The sequence below is a fragment of the Channa argus genome, unplaced genomic scaffold (assembly GCF_033026475.1).
Source record: "Channa argus isolate prfri unplaced genomic scaffold, Channa argus male v1.0 Contig020, whole genome shotgun sequence".
In the NCBI taxonomy this organism is placed as follows: Eukaryota; Metazoa; Chordata; class Actinopteri; order Anabantiformes; family Channidae; genus Channa; species Channa argus.
This window is the reverse complement of record NW_027125239.1, coordinates 105,808-133,338: the sequence shown is the minus strand read 5'-3', so window position 1 is coordinate 133,338 and position 27,531 is coordinate 105,808. Positions and strand designations below refer to the sequence as shown.

At 41.8% G+C, this 27,531-nt stretch overlaps 1 non-coding gene and 27 pseudogenes across 1 annotated transcript; all 28 read right to left on the bottom strand.

The window, feature by feature from the left end:
* Window positions 1–818: 818 nt before the first annotated feature.
* On the bottom strand, window positions 819–937 carry LOC137114756 (5S ribosomal RNA; annotated as a pseudogene).
* An 857-nt stretch (window positions 938–1,794) lies between these two features.
* On the bottom strand, window positions 1,795–1,913 carry LOC137114744 (5S ribosomal RNA; annotated as a pseudogene).
* Window positions 1,914–2,770: 857 nt separating this feature from the next.
* Window positions 2,771–2,889, bottom strand: LOC137114732 (5S ribosomal RNA; annotated as a pseudogene).
* An 856-nt stretch (window positions 2,890–3,745) lies between these two features.
* LOC137114748 (5S ribosomal RNA) lies at window positions 3,746–3,864 on the bottom strand (annotated as a pseudogene).
* Window positions 3,865–4,717: 853 nt separating this feature from the next.
* LOC137114720 (5S ribosomal RNA) lies at window positions 4,718–4,836 on the bottom strand (annotated as a pseudogene).
* Window positions 4,837–5,692: 856 nt separating this feature from the next.
* On the bottom strand, window positions 5,693–5,811 carry LOC137114893 (5S ribosomal RNA). Its single transcript, XR_010913548.1, has one exon. It is a non-coding gene; the product is annotated as a 5S ribosomal RNA (ribosomal RNA).
* Window positions 5,812–6,664: 853 nt separating this feature from the next.
* LOC137115168 (5S ribosomal RNA) lies at window positions 6,665–6,783 on the bottom strand (annotated as a pseudogene).
* An 853-nt stretch (window positions 6,784–7,636) lies between these two features.
* LOC137114708 (5S ribosomal RNA) lies at window positions 7,637–7,755 on the bottom strand (annotated as a pseudogene).
* An 857-nt stretch (window positions 7,756–8,612) lies between these two features.
* On the bottom strand, window positions 8,613–8,731 carry LOC137114795 (5S ribosomal RNA; annotated as a pseudogene).
* Window positions 8,732–9,588: 857 nt separating this feature from the next.
* On the bottom strand, window positions 9,589–9,707 carry LOC137114631 (5S ribosomal RNA; annotated as a pseudogene).
* An 853-nt stretch (window positions 9,708–10,560) lies between these two features.
* On the bottom strand, window positions 10,561–10,679 carry LOC137114697 (5S ribosomal RNA; annotated as a pseudogene).
* An 857-nt stretch (window positions 10,680–11,536) lies between these two features.
* Window positions 11,537–11,655, bottom strand: LOC137114729 (5S ribosomal RNA; annotated as a pseudogene).
* An 857-nt stretch (window positions 11,656–12,512) lies between these two features.
* LOC137114630 (5S ribosomal RNA) lies at window positions 12,513–12,631 on the bottom strand (annotated as a pseudogene).
* Window positions 12,632–13,484: 853 nt separating this feature from the next.
* LOC137114747 (5S ribosomal RNA) lies at window positions 13,485–13,603 on the bottom strand (annotated as a pseudogene).
* An 853-nt stretch (window positions 13,604–14,456) lies between these two features.
* Window positions 14,457–14,575, bottom strand: LOC137114686 (5S ribosomal RNA; annotated as a pseudogene).
* Window positions 14,576–15,432: 857 nt separating this feature from the next.
* LOC137115210 (5S ribosomal RNA) lies at window positions 15,433–15,551 on the bottom strand (annotated as a pseudogene).
* An 857-nt stretch (window positions 15,552–16,408) lies between these two features.
* Window positions 16,409–16,527, bottom strand: LOC137114542 (5S ribosomal RNA; annotated as a pseudogene).
* An 855-nt stretch (window positions 16,528–17,382) lies between these two features.
* LOC137114675 (5S ribosomal RNA) lies at window positions 17,383–17,501 on the bottom strand (annotated as a pseudogene).
* Window positions 17,502–18,358: 857 nt separating this feature from the next.
* LOC137114728 (5S ribosomal RNA) lies at window positions 18,359–18,477 on the bottom strand (annotated as a pseudogene).
* Window positions 18,478–19,334: 857 nt separating this feature from the next.
* LOC137114694 (5S ribosomal RNA) lies at window positions 19,335–19,453 on the bottom strand (annotated as a pseudogene).
* Window positions 19,454–20,306: 853 nt separating this feature from the next.
* Window positions 20,307–20,425, bottom strand: LOC137114604 (5S ribosomal RNA; annotated as a pseudogene).
* Window positions 20,426–21,278: 853 nt separating this feature from the next.
* On the bottom strand, window positions 21,279–21,397 carry LOC137114663 (5S ribosomal RNA; annotated as a pseudogene).
* Window positions 21,398–22,254: 857 nt separating this feature from the next.
* On the bottom strand, window positions 22,255–22,373 carry LOC137114652 (5S ribosomal RNA; annotated as a pseudogene).
* Window positions 22,374–23,226: 853 nt separating this feature from the next.
* On the bottom strand, window positions 23,227–23,345 carry LOC137115243 (5S ribosomal RNA; annotated as a pseudogene).
* An 853-nt stretch (window positions 23,346–24,198) lies between these two features.
* LOC137114640 (5S ribosomal RNA) lies at window positions 24,199–24,317 on the bottom strand (annotated as a pseudogene).
* An 857-nt stretch (window positions 24,318–25,174) lies between these two features.
* On the bottom strand, window positions 25,175–25,293 carry LOC137114629 (5S ribosomal RNA; annotated as a pseudogene).
* Window positions 25,294–26,150: 857 nt separating this feature from the next.
* On the bottom strand, window positions 26,151–26,269 carry LOC137114615 (5S ribosomal RNA; annotated as a pseudogene).
* Window positions 26,270–27,125: 856 nt separating this feature from the next.
* LOC137114603 (5S ribosomal RNA) lies at window positions 27,126–27,244 on the bottom strand (annotated as a pseudogene).
* Between the last annotated feature and the right edge of the window lie 287 nt (window positions 27,245–27,531).

Sequence of the window (27,531 nt, the reverse complement as noted above, 5' to 3'; positions counted from 1 at the left end):
GGAGAAGCAGAATGCATGACACTTGCTAAGAAGAAGATAAATGTGGCAAAGTACAAAGTACTATAACTGTACTGGTCTGTTACGCCCCTGTCTAGGGGGTCAGGGTGCAACATACAAAGATAAATTAGCATGTTCCCTCTCCGATCCCCAAACCAAAATCCAGGATCGAGATGTTCCAACAGAATGATATTTATTTTAAACGAAAGAAAGTGACAAACAAAAAATGACACAACTCAGGGCGAACCAAGGCCAACATAATAAACAAAATAAGCCATTTCCCACAGAAAGTGCTAGCTAGCCTGATAGAAATAAACAAACCAAAAGACAGTCGCTAACCCTAACTCCCTAATGTGAAAACGGTCCAAAGAAAATGGCAGTTCACCCCTACAGATTTAATACTATTTACAAAATATACAATTTATAACAAAACCACGTCACAAAACCTAACAATTCAAAAATGCTAAATAAGGTTTGGAAACCAAGAACAGCAAACAGGTGCTGATGCCAGAAAGAGCCTCGCTTGCTGTTGGGAACCGTACTTTTAAAACTCCAGGAAGTGTAGGATGGACCAATCAGCTTCCTGTACTGCCCCCCAATCCGGCCAATCAGGCAGGGCACCTATAAGAACAAGAAAATAAAAACAACACATATGGCCAGGACCGTAACATGGTCTACTAGTAATGAAGCACGATGGTTGGCAAACCAATAAAGTAGCAAAACAGCAATGAAAGAACAAAATTTGATGAAAATATAGAACAATTTCTATGAATAAATAGGCAGTAACACCAGCTTGTGCTGCCCGTAAACCCAAGCAAAAAAGCTTACAGCACCTGGTATTCCCAGGCGGTCTTCCTACCAAGTACTAACCAGGCCCGGCTCTATTTGGCTGCCGAGATCGGACGAGATCGGGCGCTTAGAGAGCGGTGTGGCCGTAAGCTGCATTTGACATCATCAACAGCTCTTAAAAACGCTGGAGAAGCAGAATGCATGACACTTGCTAAGAAGAAGATAAATGTGGCAAAGTACAAAGTACTATAACTGTACTGGTCTGTTACGCCCCTGTCTAGGGGGTCAGGGTGCAACATACAAAGATAAATTAGGATGTTCCCTCTCCGGTCTCCAAACCATAATCCAGGATCGAGATGTTCCAACAGAATGATATTTATTTTAAACGAAAGAAAGTGTCAAACAAAACATGACACTACAACTCAGGGCGAACCAAGGCCAACATAATAAACAAAATAAGCCATTTCCCACAGAAAGTGCTAGCTAGCCTGATAGAAATAAACAAACCAAAAGACAGTCGCTAACCATAACTCCCTAATGTGAAAACAGTCCAAAGAAAATGGCAGTTCACCCCTACAGATTTAATACTATTTACAAAATATACAATTTATAAACAAAACCACGGCACAAAACCTAACAATTCAAAAATGCTAAATACGGTTTGGAAACCAAGAACAGCAAACAGGTGCTGATGCCAGAAAGAGCCTCGCTAGCTGTTGGGAACCGTACTTTTAAAACTCCAGGAAGTGTAGGATGGACCAATCAGCTTCCTGTACTGCCCCCCAATCCGGCCAATCAGGCAGGGCACCTATAAGAACAAGAAAATAAAAACAACACATATGGCCAGGACCGTAACATGGTCTACTAGTAATGAAGCACGATGTTTGGCAAACCAATAAAGTAGCAAAACAGCAATGAAAGAACAAAATTTGATGAAAATATAGAACAATTTCTATGAATAAATAGGCAGTAACACCAGCTTGTGCTGCCCGTAAACCCAAGCAAAAAAGCTTACAGCACCTGGTATTCCCAGGCGGTCTTCCTACCAAGTACTAACCAGGCCCGGCTCTATTTGGCTGCCGAGATCGGACGAGATCGGGCGCTTAGAGAGCGGTGTGGCCGTAAGCTGCATTTGACATCATCAACAGCTCTTAAAAACGCTGGAGAAGCAGAATGCATGACACTTGCTAAGAAGAAGATAAATGTGGCAAAGTACAAAGTACTATAACTGTACTGGTCTGTTACGCCCCTGTCTAGGGGGTCAGGGTGCAACATACAAAGATAAATTAGGATGTTCCCTCTCCGGTCTCCAAACCATAATCCAGGATCGAGATGTTCCAACAGAATGATATTTATTTTAAACGAAAGAAAGTGTCAAACAAAACATGACACTACAACTCAGGGCGAACCAAGGCCAACATAATAAACAAAATAAGCCATTTCCCACAGAAAGTGCTAGCTAGCCTGATAGAAATAAACAAACCAAAAGACAGTCGCTAACCATAACTCCCTAATGTGAAAACAGTCCAAAGAAAATGGCAGTTCACCCCTACAGATTTAATACTATTTACAAAATATACAATTTATAAACAAAACCACGGCACAAAACCTAACAATTCAAAAATGCTAAATACGGTTTGGAAACCAAGAACAGCAAACAGGTGCTGATGCCAGAAAGAGCCTCGCTAGCTGTTGGGAACCGTACTTTTAAAACTCCAGGAAGTGTAGGATGGACCAATCAGCTTCCTGTACTGCCCCCCAATCCAGCCAATCAGGCAGGGCACCTATAAGAAAAAGAAAATAAAAACAACACATATGGCCAGGACCGTAACATGGTCTACTAGTAATGAAGCACGATGGTTGGCAAACCAATAAAGTAGCAAAACAGCAATGAAAGAACAAAATTTGATGAAAATATAGAACAATTTCTATGAATAAATAGGCAGTAACACCAGCTTGTGCTGCCCGTAAACCCAAGCAAAAAAGCTTACAGCACCTGGTATTCCCAGGCGGTCTTCCTACCAAGTACTAACCAGGCCCGGCTCTATTTGGCTGCCGAGATCGGACGAGATCGGGCGCTTAGAGAGCGGTGTGGCCGTAAGCTGCATTTGACATCATCAACAGCTCTTAAAAACGCTGGAGAAGCAGAATGCATGACACTTGCTAAGAAGAAGATAAATGTGGCAAAGTACAAAGTACTATAACTGTACTGGTCTGTTACGCCCCTGTCTAGGGGGTCAGGGTGCAACATACAAAGATAAATTAGGATGTTCCCTCTCCGGTCTCCAAACCATAATCCAGGATCGAGATGTTCCAACAGAATGATATTTATTTTAAACGAAAGAAAGTGTCAAACAAAACATGACACTACAACTCAGGGCGAACCAAGGCCAACATAATAAACAAAATAAGCCATTTCCCACAGAAAGTGCTAGCTAGCCTGATAAAAATAAACAAACCAAAAGACAGTCGCTAACCCTAACTCCCTAATGTGAAAACGGTCCAAAGAAAATGGCAGTTCACCCCTACAGATTTAATACTATTTACAAAATATACAATTTATAACAAAACCACGTCACAAAACCTAACAATTCAAAAATGCTAAATAAGGTTTGGAAACCAAGAACAGCAAACAGGTGCTGATGCCAGAAAGAGCCTCGCTTGCTGTTGGGAACCGTACTTTTAAAACTCCAGGAAGTGTAGGATGGACCAATCAGCTTCCTGTACTGCCCCCCAATCCGGCCAATCAGGCAGGGCACCTATAAGAACAAGAAAATAAAAACAACACATATGGCCAGGACCGTAACATGGTCTACTAGTAATGAAGCACGATGGTTGGCAAACCAATAAAGTAGCAAAACAGCAATGAAAGAACAAAATTTGATGAAAATATAGAACAATTTCTATGAATAAATAGGCAGTAACACCAGCTTGTGCTGCCCGTAAACCTAAGCAAAAAAGCTTACAGCACCTGGTATTCCCAGGCGGTCTTCCTACCAAGTTCTAACCAGGCTCGGCTCTATTTGGCTGCCGAGATCGGACGAGATCGAGCGCTTAGAGAGCGGTGGGGCCGTAAGCTGCATTTGACATTATCAACAGCTCTTAAAAACGCTGGAGAAGCAGAATGCATGACACTTGCTAAGAAGAAGATAAATGTGGCAAAGTACAAAGTACTATAACTGTACTGGTCTGTTACGCCCCTGTCTAGGGGGTCAGGGTGCAACATACAAAGATAAATTAGCATGTTCCCTCTCCGATCCCCAAACCAAAATCCAGGATCGAGATGTTCCAACAGAATGATATTTATTTTAAACGAAAGAAAGTGACAAACAAAAAATGACACAACTCATGGCGAACCAAGGCCAACATAATAAACAAAATAAGCCATTTCCCACAGAAAGTGCTAGCTAGCCTGATAGAAATAAACAAACCAAAAGACAGTCGCTAACCCTAACTCCCTAATGTGAAAACGGTCCAAAGAAAATGGCAGTTCACCCCTACAGATTTAATACTATTTACAAAATATACAATTTATAACAAAACCACGTCACAAAACCTAACAATTCAAAAATGCTAAATAAGGTTTGGAAACCAAGAACAGCAAACAGGTGCTGATGCCAGAAAGAGCCTCGCTTGCTGTTGGGAACCGTACTTTTAAAACTCCAGGAAGTGTAGGATGGACCAATCAGCTTCCTGTACTGCCCCCCAATCTGGCCAATCAGGCAGGGCACCTATAAGAACAAGAAAATAAAAACAACACATATGGCCAGGACCGTAACATGGTCTACTAGTAATGAAGCACGATGGTTGGCAAACCAATAAAGTAGCAAAACAGCAATGAAAGAACAAAATTTGATGAAAATATAGAACAATTTCTATGAATAAATAGGCAGTAACACCAGCTTGTGCTGCCCGTAAACCCAAGCAAAAAAGCTTACAGCACCTGGTATTCCCAGGCGGTCTTCCTACCAAGTACTAACCAGGCCCGGCTCTATTTGGCTGCCGAGATCGGACGAGATCGGGCGCTTAGAGAGCGGTGTGGCCGTAAGCTGCATTTGACATCATCAACAGCTCTTAAAAACGCTGGAGAAGCAGAATGCATGACACTTGCTAAGAAGAAGATAAATGTGGCAAAGTACAAAGTACTATAACTGTACTGGTCTGTTACGCCCCTGTCTAGGGGGTCAGGGTGCAACATACAAAGATAAATTAGGATGTTCCCTCTCCGGTCTCCAAACCATAATCCAGGATCGAGATGTTCCAACAGAATGATATTTATTTTAAACGAAAGAAAGTGTCAAACAAAACATGACACTACAACTCAGGGCGAACCAAGGCCAACATAATAAACAAAATAAGCCATTTCCCACAGAAAGTGCTAGCTAGCCTGATAGAAATAAACAAACCAAAAGACAGTCGCTAACCCTAACTCCCTAATGTGAAAACGGTCCAAAGAAAATGGCAGTTCACCCCTACAGATTTAATACTATTTACAAAATATACAATTTATAACAAAACCACGTCACAAAACCTAACAATTCAAAAATGCTAAATAAGGTTTGGAAACCAAGAACAGCAAACAGGTGCTGATGCCAGAAAGAGCCTCGCTTGCTGTTGGGAACCGTACTTTTAAAACTCCAGGAAGTGTAGGATGGACCAATCAGCTTCCTGTACTGCCCCCCAATCCGGCCAATCAGGCAGGGCACCTATAAGAACAAGAAAATAAAAACAACACATATGGCCAGGACCGTAACATGGTCTACTAGTAATGAAGCACGATGGTTGGCAAACCAATAAAGTAGCAAAACAGCAATGAAAGAACAAAATTTGATGAAAATATAGAACAATTTCTATGAATAAATAGGCAGTAACACCAGCTTGTGCTGCCCGTAAACCCAAGCAAAAAAGCTTACAGCACCTGGTATTCCCAGGCGGTCTCCCTACCAAGTACTAACCAGGCCCGGCTCTATTTGGCTGCCGAGATCGGACGAGATCGGGCGCTTAGAGAGCGGTTTGGCCGTAAGCTGCATTTGACATCATCAACAGCTCTTAAAAACGCTAGAGAAGCACAATGCATGACACTTACTAAGAAGAAGATAAATGTGGCAAAGTACAAAGTACTATAACTGTACTGGTCTGTTACGCCCCTGTCTAGGGGGTCAGGGTGCAACATACAAAGATAAATTAGCATGTTCCCTCTCCGATCCCCAAACCAAAATCCAGGATCGAGATGTTCCAACAGAATGGTATTTATTTTAAACGAAAGAAAGTGACAAACAAAAAATGACACAACTCATGGCGAACCAAGGCCAACATAATAAACAAAATAAGCCATTTCCCACAGAAAGTGCTAGCTAGCCTGATAGAAATAAACAAACCAAAAGACAGTCGCTAACCCTAACTCCCTAATGTGAAAACGGTCCAAAGAAAATGGCAGTTCACCCCTACAGATTTAATACTATTTACAAAATATACAATTTATAACAAAACCACGTCACAAAACCTAACAATTCAAAAATGCTAAATAAGGTTTGGAAACCAAGAACAGCAAACAGGTGCTGATGCCAGAAAGAGCCTCGCTTGCTGTTGGGAACCGTACTTTTAAAACTCCAGGAAGTGTAGGATGGACCAATCAGCTTCCTGTACTGCCCCCCAATCCGGCCAATCAGGCAGGGCACCTATAAGAACAAGAAAATAAAAACAACACATATGGCCAGGACCGTAACATGGTCTACTAGTAATGAAGAACGATGGTTGGCAAACCAATAAAGTAGCAAAACAGCAATGAAAGAACAAAATTTGATGAAAATATAGAACAATTTCTATGAATAAATAGGCAGTAACACCAGCTTGTGCTGCCCGTAAACCCAAGCAAAAAAGCTTACAGCACCTGGTATTCCCAGGCGGTCTTCCTACCAAGTACTAACCAGGCCCGGCTCTATTTGGCTGCCGAGATCGGACGAGATCGGGCGCTTAGAGAGCGGTTTGGCCGTAAGCTGCATTTGACATCATCAACAGCTCTTAAAAACGCTAGAGAAGCACAATGCATGACACTTACTAAGAAGAAGATAAATGTGGCAAAGTACAAAGTACTATAACTGTACTGGTCTGTTACGCCCCTGTCTAGGGGGTCAGGGTGCAACATACAAAGATAAATTAGCATGTTCCCTCTCCGATCCCCAAACCAAAATCCAGGATCGAGATGTTCCAACAGAATGATATTTATTTTAAACGAAAGAAAGTGACAAACAAAAAATGACACAACTCATGGCGAACCAAGGCCAACATAATAAACAAAATAAGCCATTTCCCACAGAAAGTGCTAGCTAGCCTGATAGAAATAAACAAACCAAAAGACAGTCGCTAACCCTAACTCCCTAATGTGAAAACGGTCCAAAGAAAATGGCAGTTCACCCCTACAGATTTAATACTATTTACAAAATATACAATTTATAACAAAACCACGTCACAAAACCTAACAATTCAAAAATGCTAAATAAGGTTTGGAAACCAAGAACAGCAAACAGGTGCTGATGCCAGAAAGAGCCTCGCTTGCTGTTAGGAACCGTACTTTTAAAACTCCAGGAAGTGTAGGATGGACCAATCAGCTTCCTGTACTGCCCCCCAATCCGGCCAATCAGGCAGGGCACCTATAAGAACAAGAAAATAAAAACAACACATATGGCCAGGACCGTAACATGGTCTACTAGTAATGAAGCACGATGGTTGGCAAACCAATAAAGTAGCAAAACAGCAATGAAAGAACAAAATTTGATGAAAATATAGAACAATTTCTATGAATAAATAGGCAGTAACACCAGCTTGTGCTGCCCGTAAACCCAAGCAAAAAAGCTTACAGCACCTGGTATTCCCAGGCGGTCTTCCTACCAAGTACTAACCAGGCCCGGCTCTATTTGGCTGCCGAGATCGGACGAGATCGGGCGCTTAGAGAGCGGTGTGGCCGTAAGCTGCATTTGACATCATCAACAGCTCTTAAAAACGCTGGAGAAGCAGAATGCATGACACTTGCTAAGAAGAAGATAAATATGGCAAAGTACAAAGTACTATAACTGTACTGGTCTGTTACGCCCCTGTCTAGGGGGTCAGGGTGAAACAGACAAAGATAAATTTGGATGTTCCCTCTCCGATCCTCAAACCAAAATCCAGGATTGAGATGTTCCAACAGAATGATATTTATTTTAAACGAAAGAAAGTGTCAAACAAAACATGACTCTACAACTCAGGGCGAACCAAGGCCAACATAATAAACAAAATAAGCCATTTCCCACCGAAAGTGTTAGCTAGCCTGATAGAAATAAACAAACCAAAAGATAGTCGCTAACCCTAACTCCCTAATGTGAAAACACTCCAATGAAAATGGCAGTTCACCCCTACAGATTTAATACTATTTACAAAATATACAATTTATAAACAAATCCACGGCACAAAACCTAACAATTCAAAAATGCTAAATAAGGTTTGGAAACCAAGAAAAGCAAACAGGTGCTGATGCCAGAAAGAGCCTCGCTAGCTGTTGGGAACCGTACTTTTAAAACTCCAGGAAGTGTAGGATGGACCAATCAGCTTCCTGTACTGCCCCCCAATCCGGCCAATCAGGCAGGGCACCTATAAGAACAAGAAAATAAAAACAACACATATGGCCAGGACTGTAACATGGTCTACTAGTAATGAAGCACGATGGTTGGCAAACCAATAAAGTAGCAAAACAGCAATGAAAGAACAAAATTTGATGAAAATATAGAACAATTTCTATGAATAAATAGGCAGTAACACCAGCTTGTGCTGCCCGTAAACCCAAGCAAAGAAGCTTACAGCACGTGGTATTCCCAGGCGGTCTTCCTACCAAGTACTAACAAGGCCCGGCCATATTTGGCTGCTGAGATCGGACGGGATCGGGCGCTTAGAGAGCAGTGTGGCCGTAAGCTGCATTTGACATCATCAACAGCTCTTAAAAACGCTGGAGAAGCAGAATGCATGACACTTGCTAAGAAGAAGATAAATGTGGCAAAGTACAAAGTACTATAACTGTACTGGTCTGTTACGCCCCTGTCTAGGGGGTCAGGGTGCAACATACAAAGATAAATTAGCATGTTCCCTCTCCGATCCCCAAACCAAAATCCAGGATCGAGATGTTCCAACAGAATGATATTTATTTTAAACGAAAGAAAGTGTCAAACAAAACATGACACTACAACTCAGGGCGAACCAAGGCCAACATAATAAACAAAATAAGCCATTTCCCACAGAAAGTGCTAGCTAGCCTGATAGAAATAAACAAACCAAAAGACAGTCGCTAACCCTAACTCCCTAATGTGAAAACAGTCCAAAGAAAATGGCAGTTCACCCCTACAGATTTAATACTATTTACAAAATATACAATTTATAAACAAAACCACGGCACAAAACCTAACAATTCAAAAATGCTAAATAAGGTTTGGAAACCAAGAACAGCAAACAGGTGCTGATGCCAGAAAGAGCCTCGCTAGCTGTTGGGAACCGTACTTTTAAAACTCCAGGAAGTGTAGGATGGACCAATCAGCTTCCTGTACTGCCCCCCAATCCGGCCAATCAGGCAGGGCACCTATAAGAACAACAAAATAAAAACAACACATATGGCCAGGACCGTAACATGGTCTACTAGTAATGAAGCACGATGGTTGGCAAACCAATAAAGTAGCAAAACAGCAATGAAAGAACAAAATTTGATGAAAATATAGAACAATTTCTATGAATAAATAGGCAGTAACACCAGCTTGTGCTGCCCGTAAACCCAAGCAAAAAAGCTTACAGCACCTGGTATTCCCAGGCGGTCTTCCTACCAAGTACTAACCAGGCCCGGCTCTATTTGGCTGCCGAGATCGGACGAGATCGGGCACTTAGAGAGCGGTGGGGCCGTAAGCTGCATTTGACATCATCAACAGCTCTTAAAAACGCTGGAGAAGCAGAATGCATGACACTTGCTAAGAAGAAGATAAATGTGGCAAAGTACAAAGTACTATAACTGTACTGGTCTGTTACGCCCCTGTCTAGGAGGTCAGGGTGCAACATACAAAGATAAATTAGCATGTTCCCTCTCCGATCCCCAAACCAAAATCCAGGATCGAGATGTTCCAACAGAATGATATTTATTTTAAACGAAAGAAAGTGACAAACAAAAAATGACACAACTCATGGCGAACCAAGGCCAACATAATAAACAAAATAAGCCATTTCCCACAGAAAGTGCTAGCTAGCCTGATAGAAATAAACAAACCAAAAGACAGTCGCTAACCCTAACTCCCTAATGTGAAAACGGTCCAAAGAAAATGGCAGTTCACCCCTACAGATTTAATACTATTTACAAAATATACAATTTATAACAAAACCACGTCACAAAACCTAACAATTCAAAAATGCTAAATAAGGTTTGGAAACCAAGAACAGCAAACAGGTGCTGATGCCAGAAAGAGCCTCGCTTGCTGTTAGGAACCGTACTTTTAAAACTCCAGGAAGTGTAGGATGGACCAATCAGCTTCCTGTACTGCCCCCCAATCCGGCCAATCAGGCAGGGCACCTATAAGAACAAGAAAATAAAAACAACACATATGGCCAGGACCGTAACATGGTCTACTAGTAATGAAGCACGATGGTTGGCAAACCAATAAAGTAGCAAAACAGCAATGAAAGAACAAAATTTGATGAAAATATAGAACAATTTCTATGAATAAATAGGCAGTAACACCAGCTTGTGCTGCCCGTAAACCCAAGCAAAAAAGCTTACAGCACCTGGTATTCCCAGGCGGTCTTCCTACCAAGTACTAACCAGGCCCGGCTCTATTTGGCTGCCGAGATCGGACGAGATCGGGCGCTTAGAGAGCGGTGTGGCCGTAAGCTGCATTTGACATCATCAACAGCTCTTAAAAACGCTGGAGAAGCAGAATGCATGACACTTGCTAAGAAGAAGATAAATATGGCAAAGTACAAAGTACTATAACTGTACTGGTCTGTTACGCCCCTGTCTAGGGGGTCAGGGTGAAACAGACAAAGATAAATTTGGATGTTCCCTCTCCGATCCTCAAACCAAAATCCAGGATTGAGATGTTCCAACAGAATGATATTTATTTTAAACGAAAGAAAGTGTCAAACAAAACATGACTCTACAACTCAGGGCGAACCAAGGCCAACATAATAAACAAAATAAGCCATTTCCCACCGAAAGTGTTAGCTAGCCTGATAGAAATAAACAAACCAAAAGATAGTCGCTAACCCTAACTCCCTAATGTGAAAACACTCCAAAGAAAATGGCAGTTCACCCCTACAGATTTAATACTATTTACAAAATATACAATTTATAAACAAATCCACGGCACAAAACCTAACAATTCAAAAATGCTAAATAAGGTTTGGAAACCAAGAAAAGCAAACAGGTGCTGATGCCAGAAAGAGCCTCGCTAGCTGTTGGGAACCGTACTTTTAAAACTCCAGGAAGTGTAGGATGGACCAATCAGCTTCCTGTACTGCCCCCCAATCCGGCCAATCAGGCAGGGCACCTATAAGAACAAGAAAATAAAAACAACACATATGGCCAGGACTGTAACATGGTCTACTAGTAATGAAGCACGATGGTTGGCAAACCAATAAAGTAGCAAAACAGCAATGAAAGAACAAAATTTGATGAAAATATAGAACAATTTCTATGAATAAATAGGCAGTAACACCAGCTTGTGCTGCCCGTAAACCCAAGCAAAGAAGCTTACAGCACCTGGTATTCCCAGGCGGTCTTCCTACCAAGTACTAACAAGGCCCGGCCATATTTGGCTGCTGAGATCGGACGGGATCGGGCGCTTAGAGAGCAGTGTGGCCGTAAGCTGCATTTGACATCATCAACAGCTCTTAAAAACGCTGGAGAAGCAGAATGCATGACACTTGCTAAGAAGAAGATAAATGTGGCAAAGTACAAAGTACTATAACTGTACTGGTCTGTTACGCCCCTGTCTAGGGGGTCAGGGTGCAACATACAAAGATAAATTAGCATGTTCCCTCTCCGATACCCAAACCAAAATCCAGGATCGAGATGTTCCAACAGAATGATATTTATTTTAAACGAAAGAAAGTGTCAAACAAAACATGACACTACAACTCAGGGCGAACCAAGGCCAACATAATAAACAAAATAAGCCATTTCCCACAGAAAGTGCTAGCTAGCCTGATAGAAATAAACAAACCAAAAGACAGTCGCTAACCCTAACTCCCTAATGTGAAAACAGTCCAAAGAAAATGGCAGTTCACCCCTACAGATTTAATACTATTTACAAAATATACAATTTATAAACAAAACCACGGCACAAAACCTAACAATTCAAAAATGCTAAATAAGGTTTGGAAACCAAGAACAGCAAACAGGTGCTGATGCCAGAAAGAGCCTCGCTAGCTGTTGGGAACCGTACTTTTAAAACTCCAGGAAGTGTAGGATGGACCAATCAGCTTCCTGTACTGCCCCCCAATCCGGCCAATCAGGCAGGGCACCTATAAGAACAACAAAATAAAAACAACACATATGGCCAGGACCGTAACATGGTCTACTAGTAATGAAGCACGATGGTTGACAAACCAATAAAGTAGCAAAACAGCAATGAAAGAACAAAATTTGATGAAAATATAGAACAATTTCTATGAATAAATAGGCAGTAACACCAGCTTGTGCTGCCCGTAAACCCAAGCAAAAAAGCTTACAGCACCTGGTATTCCCAGGCGGTCTTCCTACCAAGTACTAACCAGGCCCGGCTCTATTTGGCTGCCGAGATCGGACGAGATCGGGCACTTAGAGAGCGGTGGGGCCGTAAGCTGCATTTGACATCATCAACAGCTCTTAAAAACGCTGGAGAAGCAGAATGCATGACACTTGCTAAGAAGAAGATAAATGTGGCAAAGTACAAAGTACTATAACTGTACTGGTCTGTTACGCCCCTGTCTAGGGGGTCAGGGTGCAACATACAAAGATAAATTAGCATGTTCCCTCTCCGATCCCCAAACCAAAATCCAGGATCGAGATGTTCCAACAGAATGATATTTATTTTAAACGAAAGAAAGTGACAAACAAAAAATGACACAACTCATGGCGAACCAAGGCCAACATAATAAACAAAATAAGCCATTTCCCACAGAAAGTGCTAGCTAGCCTGATAGAAATAAACAAACCAAAAGACAGTCGCTAACCCTAACTCCCTAATGTGAAAACGGTCCAAAGAAAATGGCAGTTCACCCCTACAGATTTAATACTATTTACAAAATATACAATTTATAACAAAACCACGTCACAAAACCTAACAATTCAAAAATGCTAAATAAGGTTTGGAAACCAAGAACAGCAAACAGGTGCTGATGCCAGAAAGAGCCTCGCTTGCTGTTGGGAACCGTACTTTTAAAACTCCAGGAAGTGTAGGATGGACCAATCAGCTTCCTGTACTGCCCCCCAATCCGGCCAATCAGGCAGGGCACCTATAAGAACAAGAAAATAAAAACAACACATATGGCCAGGACCGTAACATGGTCTACTAGTAATGAAGCACGATGGTTGGCAAACCAATAAAGTAGCAAAACAGCAATGAAAGAACAAAATTTGATGAAAATATAGAACAATTTCTATGAATAAATAGGCAGTAACACCAGCTTGTGCTGCCCGTAAACCTAAGCAAAAAAGCTTACAGCACCTGGTATTCCCAGGCGGTCTTCCTACCAAGTTCTAACCAGGCTCGGCTCTATTTGGCTGCCGAGATCGGACGAGATCGAGCGCTTAGAGAGCGGTGGGGCCGTAAGCTGCATTTGACATCATCAACAGCTCTTAAAAACGCTGGAGAAGCAGAATGCATGACACTTGCTAAGAAGAAGATAAATGTGGCAAAGTACAAAGTACTATAACTGTACTGGTCTGTTACGCCCCTGTCTAGGGGGTCAGGGTGCAACATACAAAGATAAATTAGCATGTTCCCTCTCCGATCCCCAAACCAAAATCCAGGATCGAGATGTTCCAACAGAATGATATTTATTTTAAACGAAAGAAAGTGACAAACAAAAAATGACACAACTCATGGCGAACCAAGGCCAACATAATAAACAAAATAAGCCATTTCCCACAGAAAGTGCTAGCTAGCCTGATAGAAATAAACAAACCAAAAGACAGTCGCTAACCCTAACTCCCTAATGTGAAAACGGTCCAAAGAAAATGGCAGTTCACCCCTACAGATTTAATACTATTTACAAAATATACAATTTATAACAAAACCACGTCACAAAACCTAACAATTCAAAAATGCTAAATAAGGTTTGGAAACCAAGAACAGCAAACAGGTGCTGATGCCAGAAAGAGCCTCGCTTGCTGTTGGGAACCGTACTTTTAAAACTCCAGGAAGTGTAGGATGGACCAATCAGCTTCCTGTACTGCCCCCCAATCTGGCCAATCAGGCAGGGCACCTATAAGAACAAGAAAATAAAAACAACACATATGGCCAGGACCGTAACATGGTCTACTAGTAATGAAGCACGATGGTTGGCAAACCAATAAAGTAGCAAAACAGCAATGAAAGAACAAAATTTGATGAAAATATAGAACAATTTCTATGAATAAATAGGCAGTAACACCAGCTTGTGCTGCCCGTAAACCCAAGCAAAAAAGCTTACAGCACCTGGTATTCCCAGGCGGTCTTCCTACCAAGTACTAACCAGGCCCGGCTCTATTTGGCTGCCGAGATCGGACGAGATCGGGCGCTTAGAGAGCGGTGTGGCCGTAAGCTGCATTTGACATCATCAACAGCTCTTAAAAACGCTGGAGAAGCAGATTGCATGACACTTGCTAAGAAGAAGATAAATATGGCAAAGTACAAAGTACTATAACTGTACTGGTCTGTTACGCCCCTGTCTAGGGGGTCAGGGTGAAACATACAAAGATAAATTTGGATGTTCCCTCTCCGATCCTCAAACCAAAATCCAGGATTGAGATGTTCCAACAGAATGATATTTATTTTAAACGAAAGAAAGTGTCAAACAAAACATGACACTAAAACTCATGGCGAACCAAGGCCAACATAATAAACAAAATAAGCCATTTCCCACAGAAAGTGTTAGCTAGCCTGATAAAAATAAACAAACCAAAAGATAGTCGCTAACCCTAACTCCCTAATGTGAAAACACTCCAAAGAAAATGGCAGTTCACCCCTACAGATTTAATACTATTTACAAAATATACAATTTATAAACAAAACCACGGCACAAAACCTAACAATTCAAAAATGCTAAATAAGGTTTGGAAACCAAGAACAGCAAACAGGTGCTGCTGCCAGAAAGAGCCTCGCTAGCTGTTGGGAACCGTACTTTTAAAACTCCAGGAAGTGAAGGATGGACCAATCAGCTTCCTGTACTGCCCCCCAATCCGGCAGATAAGGCAGGGCACCTATAAGAACAACAAAATAAAAACAACACATATGGCCAGGACCGTAACATGGTCTACTAGTAATGAAGCACGATGGTTGACAAACCAATAAAGTAGCAAAACAGCAATGAAAGAACAAAATTTGATGAAAATATGGAACAATTTCTATGAATAAATAGGCAGTAACACCAGCTTGTGCTGCCCGTAAACCCAAGCAAAAAAACTTACAGCACCTGGTATTCCCAGGCGGTCTTCCTACCAAGTACTAACCAGGCCCGGCTCTATTTGGCTGCCGAGATCGGACGAGATCGGGCGCTTAGAGAGCGGTGTGGCCGTAAGCTGCATTTGACATCATCAACAGCTCCTAAAAACGCTGGAGAAGCAGAATGCATGACACTTGCTAAGAAGAAGATAAATGTGGCAAAGTACAAAGTACTATAACTGTACTGGTCTGTTACGCCGCTGTCTAGGGGGTCAGGGTGCAACATACAAAGATAAATTAGCATGTTCCCTCTCCGATCCCCAAACCAAAATCCAGGATCGAGATGTTCCAACAGAATGATATTTATTTTAAACGAAAGAAAGTGTCAAACAAAACATGACACTACAACTCAGGGCGAACCAAGGCCAACATAATAAACAAAATAAGCCATTTCCCACAGAAAGTGCTAGCTAGCCTGATAGAAATAAACAAACCAAAAGACAGTCGCTAACCCTAACTCCCTAATGTGAAAACACTCCAAAGAAAATGGCAGTTCACCCCTACAGATTTAATACTATTTACAAAATATACAATTTATAAACAAAACCACGGCACAAAACCTAACAATTCAAAAATGCTAAATAAGGTTTGGAAACCAAGAACAGCAAACAGGTGCTGATGCCAGAAAGAGCCTCGCTAGCTGTTGGGAACCGTACTTTTAAAACTCCAGGAAGTGTAGGATGGACCAATCAGCTTCCTGTACTGCCCCCCAATCCGGCCAATCAGGCAGGGCACCTATAAGAACAAGAAAATAAAAACAACACATATGGCCAGGACCGTAACATGGTCTACTAGTAATGAAGCACGATGGTTGGCAAACCAATAAAGTAGCAAAACAGCAATGAAAGAACAAAATTTGATGAAAATATAGAACAATTTCTATGAATAAATAGGCAGTAACACCAGCTTGTGCTGCCCGTAAACCCAAGCAAAAAAGCTTACAGCACCTGGTATTCCCAGGCGGTCTTCCTACCAAGTACTAACCAGGCCCGGTTCTATTTGGCTGCCGAGATCGGACGAGATCGGGCGCTTAGAGAGCGGTGTGGCCGTAAGCTGCATTTGACATCATCAACAGCTCTTAAAAACGCTGGAGAAGCAGAATGCATGACACTTGCTAAGAAGAAGATAAATGTGGCAAAGTACAAAGTACTATAACTGTACTGGTCTTTTACGCCCCTGTCTAGGGGGTCAGGGTGCAACATACAAAGATAAATTAGCATGTTCCCTCTCCGATCCCCAAACCAAAATCCAGGATCGAGATGTTCCAACAGAATGATATTTATTTTAAACGAAAGAAAGTGACAAACAAAAAATGAAAAACAACTCAGGGCGAACCAAGGCCAACATAATAAACAAAATAAGCCATTTCCCACAGAAAGTGCTAGCTAGCCTGATAGAAATAAACAAACCAAAAGACAGTCGCTAACCCTAACTCCCTAATGTGAAAACGGTCCAAAGAAAATGGCAGTTCACCCCTACAGATTTAATACTATTTACAAAATATACAATTTATAACAAAACCACGTCACAAAACCTAACAATTCAAAAATGCTAAATAAGGTTTGGAAACCAAGAACAGCAAACAGGTGCTGATGCCAGAAAGAGCCTCGCTTGCTGTTAGGAACCGTACTTTTAAAACTCCAGGAAGTGTAGGATGGACCAATCAGCTTCCTGTACTGCCCCCCAATCCGGCCAATCAGGCAGGGCACCTATAAGAACAAGAAAATAAAAACAACACATATGGCCAGGACCGTAACATGGTCTACTAGTAATGAAGCACGATGGTTGGCAAACCAATAAAGTAGCAAAACAGCAATGAAAGAACAAAATTTGATGAAAATATAGAATAATTTCTATGAATAAATAGGCAGTAACACCAGCTTGTGCTGCCCGTAAACCCAAGCAAAAAAGCTTACAGCACCTGGTATTCCCAGGCGGTCTTCCTACCAAGTACTAACCAGGCCCGGCTCTATTTGGCTGCCGAGATCGGACGAGATCGGGCGCTTAGAGAGCGGTGTGGCCGTAAGCTGCATTTGACATCATCAACAGCTCTTAAAAACGCTGGAGAAGCAGAATGCATGACACTTGCTAAGAAGAAGATAAATATGGCAAAGTACAAAGTACTATAACTGTACTGGTCTGTTACGCCCCTGTCTAGGGGGTCAGGGTGAAACAGACAAAGATAAATTTGGATGTTCCCTCTCCGATCCTCAAACCAAAATCCAGGATTGAGATGTTCCAACAGAATGATATTTATTTTAAACGAAAGAAAGTGTCAAACAAAACATGACTCTACAACTCAGGGCGAACCAAGGCCAACATAATAAACAAAATAAGCCATTTCCCACCGAAAGTGTTAGCTAGCCTGATAGAAATAAACAAACCAAAAGATAGTCGCTAACCCTAACTCCCTAATGTGAAAACACTCCAAAGAAAATGGCAGTTCACCCCTACAGATTTAATACTATTTACAAAATATACAATTTATAAACAAATCCACGGCACAAAACCTAACAATTCAAAAATGCTAAATAAGGTTTGGAAACCAAGAAAAGCAAACAGGTACTGATGCCAGAAAGAGCCTCGCTAGCTGTTGGGAACCGTACTTTTAAAACTCCAGGAAGTGTAGGATGGACCAATCAGCTTCCTGTACTGCCCCCCAATCCGGCCAATCAGGCAGGGCACCTATAAGAACAAGAAAATAAAAACAACACATATGGCCAGGACTGTAACATGGTCTACTAGTAATGAAGCACGATGGTTGGCAAACCAATAAAGTAGCAAAACAGCAATGAAAGAACAAAATTTGATGAAAATATAGAACAATTTCTATGAATAAATAGGCAGTAACACCAGCTTGTGCTGCCCGTAAACCCAAGCAAAGAAGCTTACAGCACCTGGTATTCCCAGGCGGTCTTCCTACCAAGTACTAACAAGGCCCGGCCATATTTGGCTGCTGAGATCGGACGGGATCGGGCGCTTAGAGAGCAGTGTGGCCGTAAGCTGCATTTGACATCATCAACAGCTCTTAAAAACGCTGGAGAAGCAGAATGCATGACACTTGCTAAGAAGAAGATAAATGTGGCAAAGTACAAAGTACTATAACTGTACTGGTCTGTTACGCCCCTGTCTAGGGGGTCAGGGTGCAACATACAAAGATAAATTAGCATGTTCCCTCTCCGATCCCCAAACCAAAATCCAGGATCGAGATGTTCCAACAGAATGATATTTATTTTAAACGAAAGAAAGTGTCAAACAAAACATGACACTACAACTCAGGGCGAACCAAGGCCAACATAATAAACAAAATAAGCCATTTCCCACAGAAAGTGCTAGCTAGCCTGATAGAAATAAACAAACCAAAAGACAGTCGCTAACCCTAACTCCCTAATGTGAAAACAGTCCAAAGAAAATGGCAGTTCACCCCTACAGATTTAATACTATTTACAAAATATACAATTTATAAACAAAACCACGGCACAAAACCTAACAATTCAAAAATGCTAAATAAGGTTTGGAAACCAAGAACAGCAAACAGGTGCTGATGCCAGAAAGAGCCTCGCTAGCTGTTGGGAACCGTACTTTTAAAACTCCAGGAAGTGTAGGATGGACCAATCAGCTTCCTGTACTGCCCCCCAATCCGGCCAATCAGGCAGGGCACCTATAAGAACAAAAAAATAAAAACAACACATATGGCCAGGACCGTAACATGGTCTACTAGTAATGAAGCACGATGGTTGGCAAACCAATAAAGTAGCAAAACAGCAATGAAAGAACAAAATTTGATGAAAATATAGAACAATTTCTATGAATAAATAGGCAGTAACACCAGCTTGTGCTGCCCGTAAACCTAAGCAAAAAAGCTTACAGCACCTGGTATTCCCAGGCGGTCTTCCTACCAAGTACTAACCAGGCTCGGCTCTATTTGGCTGCCGAGATCGGACGAGATCGAGCGCTTAGAGAGCGGTGGGGCCGTAAGCTGCATTTGACATCATCAACAGCTCTTAAAAACGCTGGAGAAGCAGAATGCATGACACTTGCTAAGAAGAAGATAAATGTGGCAAAGTACAAAGTACTATAACTGTACTGGTCTGTTACGCCCCTGTCTAGGGGGTCAGGGTGCAACATACAAAGATAAATTAGCATGTTCCCTCTCCGATCCCCAAACCAAAATCCAGGATCGAGATGTTCCAACAGAATGATATTTATTTTAAACGAAAGAAAGTGACAAACAAAAAATGACACAACTCATGGCGAACCAAGGCCAACATAATAAACAAAATAAGCCATTTCCCACAGAAAGTGCTAGCTAGCCTGATAGAAATAAACAAACCAAAAGACAGTCGCTAACCCTAACTCCCTAATGTGAAAACGGTCCAAAGAAAATGGCAGTTCACCCCTACAGATTTAATACTATTTACAAAATATACAATTTATAACAAAACCACGTCACAAAACCTAACAATTCAAAAATGCTAAATAAGGTTTGGAAACCAAGAACAGCAAACAGGTGCTGATGCCAGAAAGAGCCTCGCTTGCTGTTGGGAACCGTACTTTTAAAACTCCAGGAAGTGTAGGATGGACCAATCAGCTTCCTGTACTGCCCCCCAATCTGGCCAATCAGGCAGGGCACCTATAAGAACAAGAAAATAAAAACAACACATATGGCCAGGACCGTAACATGGTCTACTAGTAATGAAGCACGATGGTTGGCAAACCAATAAAGTAGCAAAACAGCAATGAAAGAACAAAATTTGATGAAAATATAGAACAATTTCTATGAATAAATAGGCAGTAACACCAGCTTGTGCTGCCCGTAAACCCAAGCAAAAAAGCTTACAGCACCTGGTATTCCCAGGCGGTCTTCCTACCAAGTACTAACCAGGCCCGGCTCTATTTGGCTGCCGAGATCGGACGAGCTCGGGCGCTTAGAGAGCGGTGTGGCCGTAAGCTGCATTTGACATCATCAACAGCTCCTAAAAACGCTGGAGAAGCAGAATGCATGACACTTGCTAAGAAGAAGATAAATGTGGCAAAGTACAAAGTACTATAACTGTACTGGTCTGTTACGCCCCTGTCTAGGGGGTCAGGGTGCAACATACAAAGATAAATTAGCATGTTCCCTCTCCGATCCCCAAACCAAAATCCAGGATCGAGATGTTCCAACAGAATGATATTTATTTTAAACGAAAGAAAGTGACAAACAAAAAATGACACAACTCAGGGCGAACCAAGGCCAACATAATAAACAAAATAAGCCATTTCCCACAGAAAGTGCTAGCTAGCCTGATAGAAATAAACAAACCAAAAGACAGTCGCTAACCCTAACTCCCTAATGTGAAAACGGTCCAAAGAAAATGGCAGTTCACCCCTACAGATTTAATACTATTTACAAAATATACAATTTATAACAAAACCACGTCACAAAACCTAACAATTCAAAAATGCTAAATAAGGTTTGGAAACCAAGAACAGCAAACAGGTGCTGATGCCAGAAAGAGCCTCGCTTGCTGTTGGGAACCGTACTTTTAAAACTCCAGGAAGTGTAGGATGGACCAATCAGCTTCCTGTACTGCCCCCCAATCCGGCCAATCAGGCAGGGCACCTATAAGAACAAGAAAATAAAAACAACACATATGGCCAGGACCGTAACATGGTCTACTAGTAATGAAGCACGATGGTTGGCAAACCAATAAAGTAGCAAAACAGCAATGAAAGAACAAAATTTGATGAAAATATAGAACAATTTCTATGAATAAATAGGCAGTAACACCAGCTTGTGCTGCCCGTAAACCCAAGCAAAAAAGCTTACAGCACCTGGTATTCCCAGGCGGTCTTCCTACCAAGTACTAACCAGGCCCGGCTCTATTTGGCTGCCGAGATCGGACGAGATCGGGCGCTTAGAGAGCGGTGTGGCCGTAAGCTGCATTTGACATCATCAACAGCTCTTAAAAACGCTGGAGAAGCAGAATGCATGACACTTGCTAAGAAGAAGATAAATGTGGCAAAGTACAAAGTACTATAACTGTACTGGTCTGTTACGCCCCTGTCTAGGGGGTCAGGGTGCAACATACAAAGATAAATTAGGATGTTCCCTCTCCGGTCTCCAAACCATAATCCAGGATCGAGATGTTCCAACAGAATGATATTTATTTTAAACGAAAGAAAGTGTCAAACAAAACATGACACTACAACTCAGGGCGAACCAAGGCCAACATAATAAACAAAATAAGCCATTTCCCACAGAAAGTGCTAGCTAGCCTGATAGAAATAAACAAACCAAAAGACAGTCGCTAACCATAACTCCCTAATGTGAAAACAGTCCAAAGAAAATGGCAGTTCACCCCTACAGATTTAATACTATTTACAAAATATACAATTTATAAACAAAACCACGGCACAAAACCTAACAATTCAAAAATGCTAAATAAGGTTTGGAAACCAAGAACAGCAAACAGGTGCTGATGCCAGAAAGAGCCTCGCTAGCTGTTGGGAACCGTACTTTTAAAACTCCAGGAAGTGTAGGATGGACCAATCAGCTTCCTGTACTGCCCCCCAATCCGGCCAATCAGGCAGGGCACCTATAAGAAAAAGAAAATAAAAACAACACATATGGCCAGGACCGTAACATGGTCTACTAGTAATGAAGCACGATGGTTGGCAAACCAATAAAGTAGCAAAACAGCAATGAAAGAACAAAATTTGATGAAAATATAGAACAATTTCTATGAATAAATAGGCAGTAACACCAGCTTGTGCTGCCCGTAAACCCAAGCAAAAAAGCTTACAGCACCTGGTATTCCCAGGCGGTCTTCCTACCAAGTACTAACCAGGCCCGGCTCTATTTGGCTGCCGAGATCGGACGAGATCGGGCGCTTAGAGAGCGGTGTGGCCGTAAGCTGCATTTGACATCATCAACAGCTCTTAAAAACGCTAGAGAAGCAGAATGCATGACACTTACTAAGAAGAAGATAAATGTGGCAAAGTACAAAGTACTATAACTGTACTGGTCTGTTACGCCCCTGTCTAGGGGGTCAGGGTGCAACATACAAAGATAAATTAGCATGTTCCCTCTCCGATCCCCAAACCAAAATCCAGGATCGAGATGTTCCAACAGAATGATATTTATTTTAAACGAAAGAAAGTGACAAACAAAAAATGACACAACTCATGGCGAACCAAGGCCAACATAATAAACAAAATAAGCCATTTCCCACAGAAAGTGCTAGCTAGCCTGATAGAAATAAACAAACCAAAAGACAGTCGCTAACCCTAACTCCCTAATGTGAAAACGGTCCAAAGAAAATGGCAGTTCACCCCTACAGATTTAATACTATTTACAAAATATACAATTTATAACAAAACCACGTCACAAAACCTAACAATTCAAAAATGCTAAATAAGGTTTGGAAACCAAGAACAGCAAACAGGTGCTGATGCCAGAAAGAGCCTCGCTTGCTGTTGGGAACCGTACTTTTAAAACTCCAGGAAGTGTAGGATGGACCAATCAGCTTCCTGTACTGCCCCCCAATCCGGCCAATCAGGCAGGGCACCTATAAGAACAAGAAAATAAAAACAACACATATGGCCAGGACCGTAACATGGTCTACTAGTAATGAAGCACGATGGTTGGCAAACCAATAAAGTAGCAAAACAGCAATGAAAGAACAAAATTTGATGAAAATATAGAACAATTTCTATGAATAAATAGGCAGTAACACCAGCTTGTGCTGCCCGTAAACCCAAGCAAAAAAGCTTACAGCACCTGGTATTCCCAGGCGGTCTTCCTACCAAGTACTAACCAGGCCCGGCTCTATTTGGCTGCCGAGATCGGATGAGATCGGGCGCTTAGAGAGCGGTGTGGCCGTAAGCTGCATTTGACATCATCAACAGCTCTTAAAAACGCTGGAGAAGCAGAATGCATGACACTTGCTAAGAAGAAGATAAATGTGGCAAAGTACAAAGTACTATAACTGTACTGGTCTGTTACGCCCCTGTCTAGGGGGTCAGGGTGCAACATACAAAGATAAATTAGCATGTTCCCTCTCCGATCCCCAAACCAAAATCCAGGATCGAGATGTTCCAACAGAATGATATTTATTTTAAACGAAAGAAAGTGACAAACAAAAAATGACACAACTCAGGGCGAACCAAGGCCAACATAATAAACAAAATAAGCCATTTCCCACAGAAAGTGCTAGCTAGCCTGATAGAAATAAACAAACCAAAAGACAGTCGCTAACCCTAACTCCCTAATGTGAAAACGGTCCAAAGAAAATGGCAGTTCACCCCTACAGATTTAATACTATTTACAAAATATACAATTTATAACAAAACCACGTCACAAAACCTAACAATTCAAAAATGCTAAATAAGGTTTGGAAACCAAGAACAGCAAACAGGTGCTGATGCCAGAAAGAGCCTCGCTTGCTGTTGGGAACCGTACTTTTAAAACTCCAGGAAGTGTAGGATGGACCAATCAGCTTCCTGTACTGCCCCCCAATCCGGCCAATCAGGCAGGGCACCTATAAGAACAAGAAAATAAAAACAACACATATGGCCAGGACCGTAACATGGTCTACTAGTAATGAAGCACGATGGTTGGCAAACCAATAAAGTAGCAAAACAGCAATGAAAGAACAAAATTTGATGAAAATATAGAACAATTTCTATGAATAAATAGGCAGTAACACCAGCTTGTGCTGCCCGTAAACCCAAGCAAAAAAGCTTACAGCACCTGGTATTCCCAGGCGGTCTTCCTACCAAGTACTAACCAGGCCCGGCTCTATTTGGCTGCCGAGATCGGACGAGATCGGGCGCTTAGAGAGCGGTGTGGCCGTAAGCTGCATTTGACATCATCAACAGCTCTTAAAAACGCTGGAGAAGCAGAATGCATGACACTTGCTAAGAAGAAGATAAATGTGGCAAAGTACAAAGTACTATAACTGTACTGGTCTGTTACGCCCCTGTCTAGGGGGTCAGGGTGCAACATACAAAGATAAATTAGGATGTTCCCTCTCCGGTCTCCAAACCATAATCCAGGATCGAGATGTTCCAACAGAATGATATTTATTTTAAACGAAAGAAAGTGTCAAACAAAACATGACACTACAACTCAGGGCGAACCAAGGCCAACATAATAAACAAAATAAGCCATTTCCCACAGAAAGTGCTAGCTAGCCTGATAGAAATAAACAAACCAAAAGACAGTCGCTAACCATAACTCCCTAATGTGAAAACAGTCCAAAGAAAATGGCAGTTCACCCCTACAGATTTAATACTATTTACAAAATATACAATTTATAAACAAAACCACGGCACAAAACCTAACAATTCAAAAATGCTAAATACGGTTTGGAAACCAAGAACAGCAAACAGGTGCTGATGCCAGAAAGAGCCTCGCTAGCTGTTGGGAACCGTACTTTTAAAACTCCAGGAAGTGTAGGATGGACCAATCAGCTTCCTGTACTGCCCCCCAATCCGGCCAATCAGGCAGGGCACCTATAAGAACAAGAAAATAAAAACAACACATATGGCCAGGACCGTAACATGGTCTACTAGTAATGAAGCACGATGGTTGGCAAACCAATAAAGTAGCAAAACAGCAATGAAAGAACAAAATTTGATGAAAATATAGAACAATTTCTATGAATAAATAGGCAGTAACACCAGCTTGTGCTGCCCGTAAACCCAAGCAAAAAAGCTTACAGCACCTGGTATTCCCAGGCGGTCTTCCTACCAAGTACTAACCAGGCCCGGCTCTATTTGGCTGCCGAGATCGGACGAGATCGGGCGCTTAGAGAGCGGTGTGGCCGTAAGCTGCATTTGACATCATCAACAGCTCTTAAAAACGCTGGAGAAGCAGAATGCATGACACTTGCTAAGAAGAAGATAAATGTGGCAAAGTACAAAGTACTATAACTGTACTGGTCTGTTACGCCCCTGTCTAGGGGGTCAGGGTGCAACATACAAAGATAAATTAGGATGTTCCCTCTCCGGTCTCCAAACCATAATCCAGGATCGAGATGTTCCAACAGAATGATATTTATTTTAAACGAAAGAAAGTGTCAAACAAAACATGACACTACAACTCAGGGCGAACCAAGGCCAACATAATAAACAAAATAAGCCATTTCCCACAGAAAGTGCTAGCTAGCCTGATAGAAATAAACAAACCAAAAGACAGTCGCTAACCATAACTCCCTAATGTGAAAACAGTCCAAAGAAAATGGCAGTTCACCCCTACAGATTTAATACTATTTACAAAATATACAATTTATAAACAAAACCACGGCACAAAACCTAACAATTCAAAAATGCTAAATACGGTTTGGAAACCAAGAACAGCAAACAGGTGCTGATGCCAGAAAGAGCCTCGCTAGCTGTTGGGAACCGTACTTTTAAAACTCCAGGAAGTGTAGGATGGACCAATCAGCTTCCTGTACTGCCCCCCAATCCAGCCAATCAGGCAGGGCACCTATAAGAAAAAGAAAATAAAAACAACACATATGGCCAGGACCGTAACATGGTCTACTAGTAATGAAGCACGATGGTTGGCAAACCAATAAAGTAGCAAAACAGCAATGAAAGAACAAAATTTGATGAAAATATAGAACAATTTCTATGAATAAATAGGCAGTAACACCAGCTTGTGCTGCCCGTAAACCCAAGCAAAAAAGCTTACAGCACCTGGTATTCCCAGGCGGTCTTCCTACCAAGTACTAACCAGGCCCGGCTCTATTTGGCTGCCGAGATCGGACGAGATCGGGCGCTTAGAGAGCGGTGTGGCCGTAAGCTGCATTTGACATCATCAACAGCTCTTAAAAACGCTGGAGAAGCAGAATGCATGACACTTGCTAAGAAGAAGATAAATGTGGCAAAGTACAAAGTACTATAACTGTACTGGTCTGTTACGCCCCTGTCTAGGGGGTCAGGGTGCAACATACAAAGATAAATTAGGATGTTCCCTCTCCGGTCTCCAAACCATAATCCAGGATCGAGATGTTCCAACAGAATGATATTTATTTTAAACGAAAGAAAGTGTCAAACAAAACATGACACTACAACTCAGGGCGAACCAAGGCCAACATAATAAACAAAATAAGCCATTTCCCACAGAAAGTGCTAGCTAGCCTGATAAAAATAAACAAACCAAAAGACAGTCGCTAACCCTAACTCCCTAATGTGAAAACGGTCCAAAGAAAATGGCAGTTCACCCCTACAGATTTAATACTATTTACAAAATATACAATTTATAACAAAACCACGTCACAAAACCTAACAATTCAAAAATGCTAAATAAGGTTTGGAAACCAAGAACAGCAAACAGGTGCTGATGCCAGAAAGAGCCTCGCTTGCTGTTGGGAACCGTACTTTTAAAACTCCAGGAAGTGTAGGATGGACCAATCAGCTTCCTGTACTGCCCCCCAATCCGGCCAATCAGGCAGGGCACCTATAAGAACAAGAAAATAAAAACAACACATATGGCCAGGACCGTAACATGGTCTACTAGTAATGAAGCACGATGGTTGGCAAACCAATAAAGTAGCAAAACAGCAATGAAAGAACAAAATTTGATGAAAATATAGAACAATTTCTATGAATAAATAGGCAGTAACACCAGCTTGTGCTGCCCGTAAACCCAAGCAAAAAAGCTTACAGCACCTGGTATTCCCAGGCGGTCTTCCTACCAAGTACTAACCAGGCCCGGCTCTATTTGGCTGCCGAGATCGGACGAGATCGGGCGCTTAGAGAGCGGTGTGGCCGTAAGCTGCATTTGACATCATCAACAGCTCTTAAAAACGCTGGAGAAGCAGAATGCATGACACTTGCTAAGAAGAAGATAAATGTGGCAAAGTACAAAGTACTATAACTGTACTGGTCTGTTACGCCCCTGTCTAGGGGGTCAGGGTGCAACATACAAAGATAAATTAGGATGTTCCCTCTCCGGTCTCCAAACCATAATCCAGGATCGAGATGTTCCAACAGAATGATATTTATTTTAAACGAAAGAAAGTGTCAAACAAAACATGACACTACAACTCAGGGCGAACCAAGG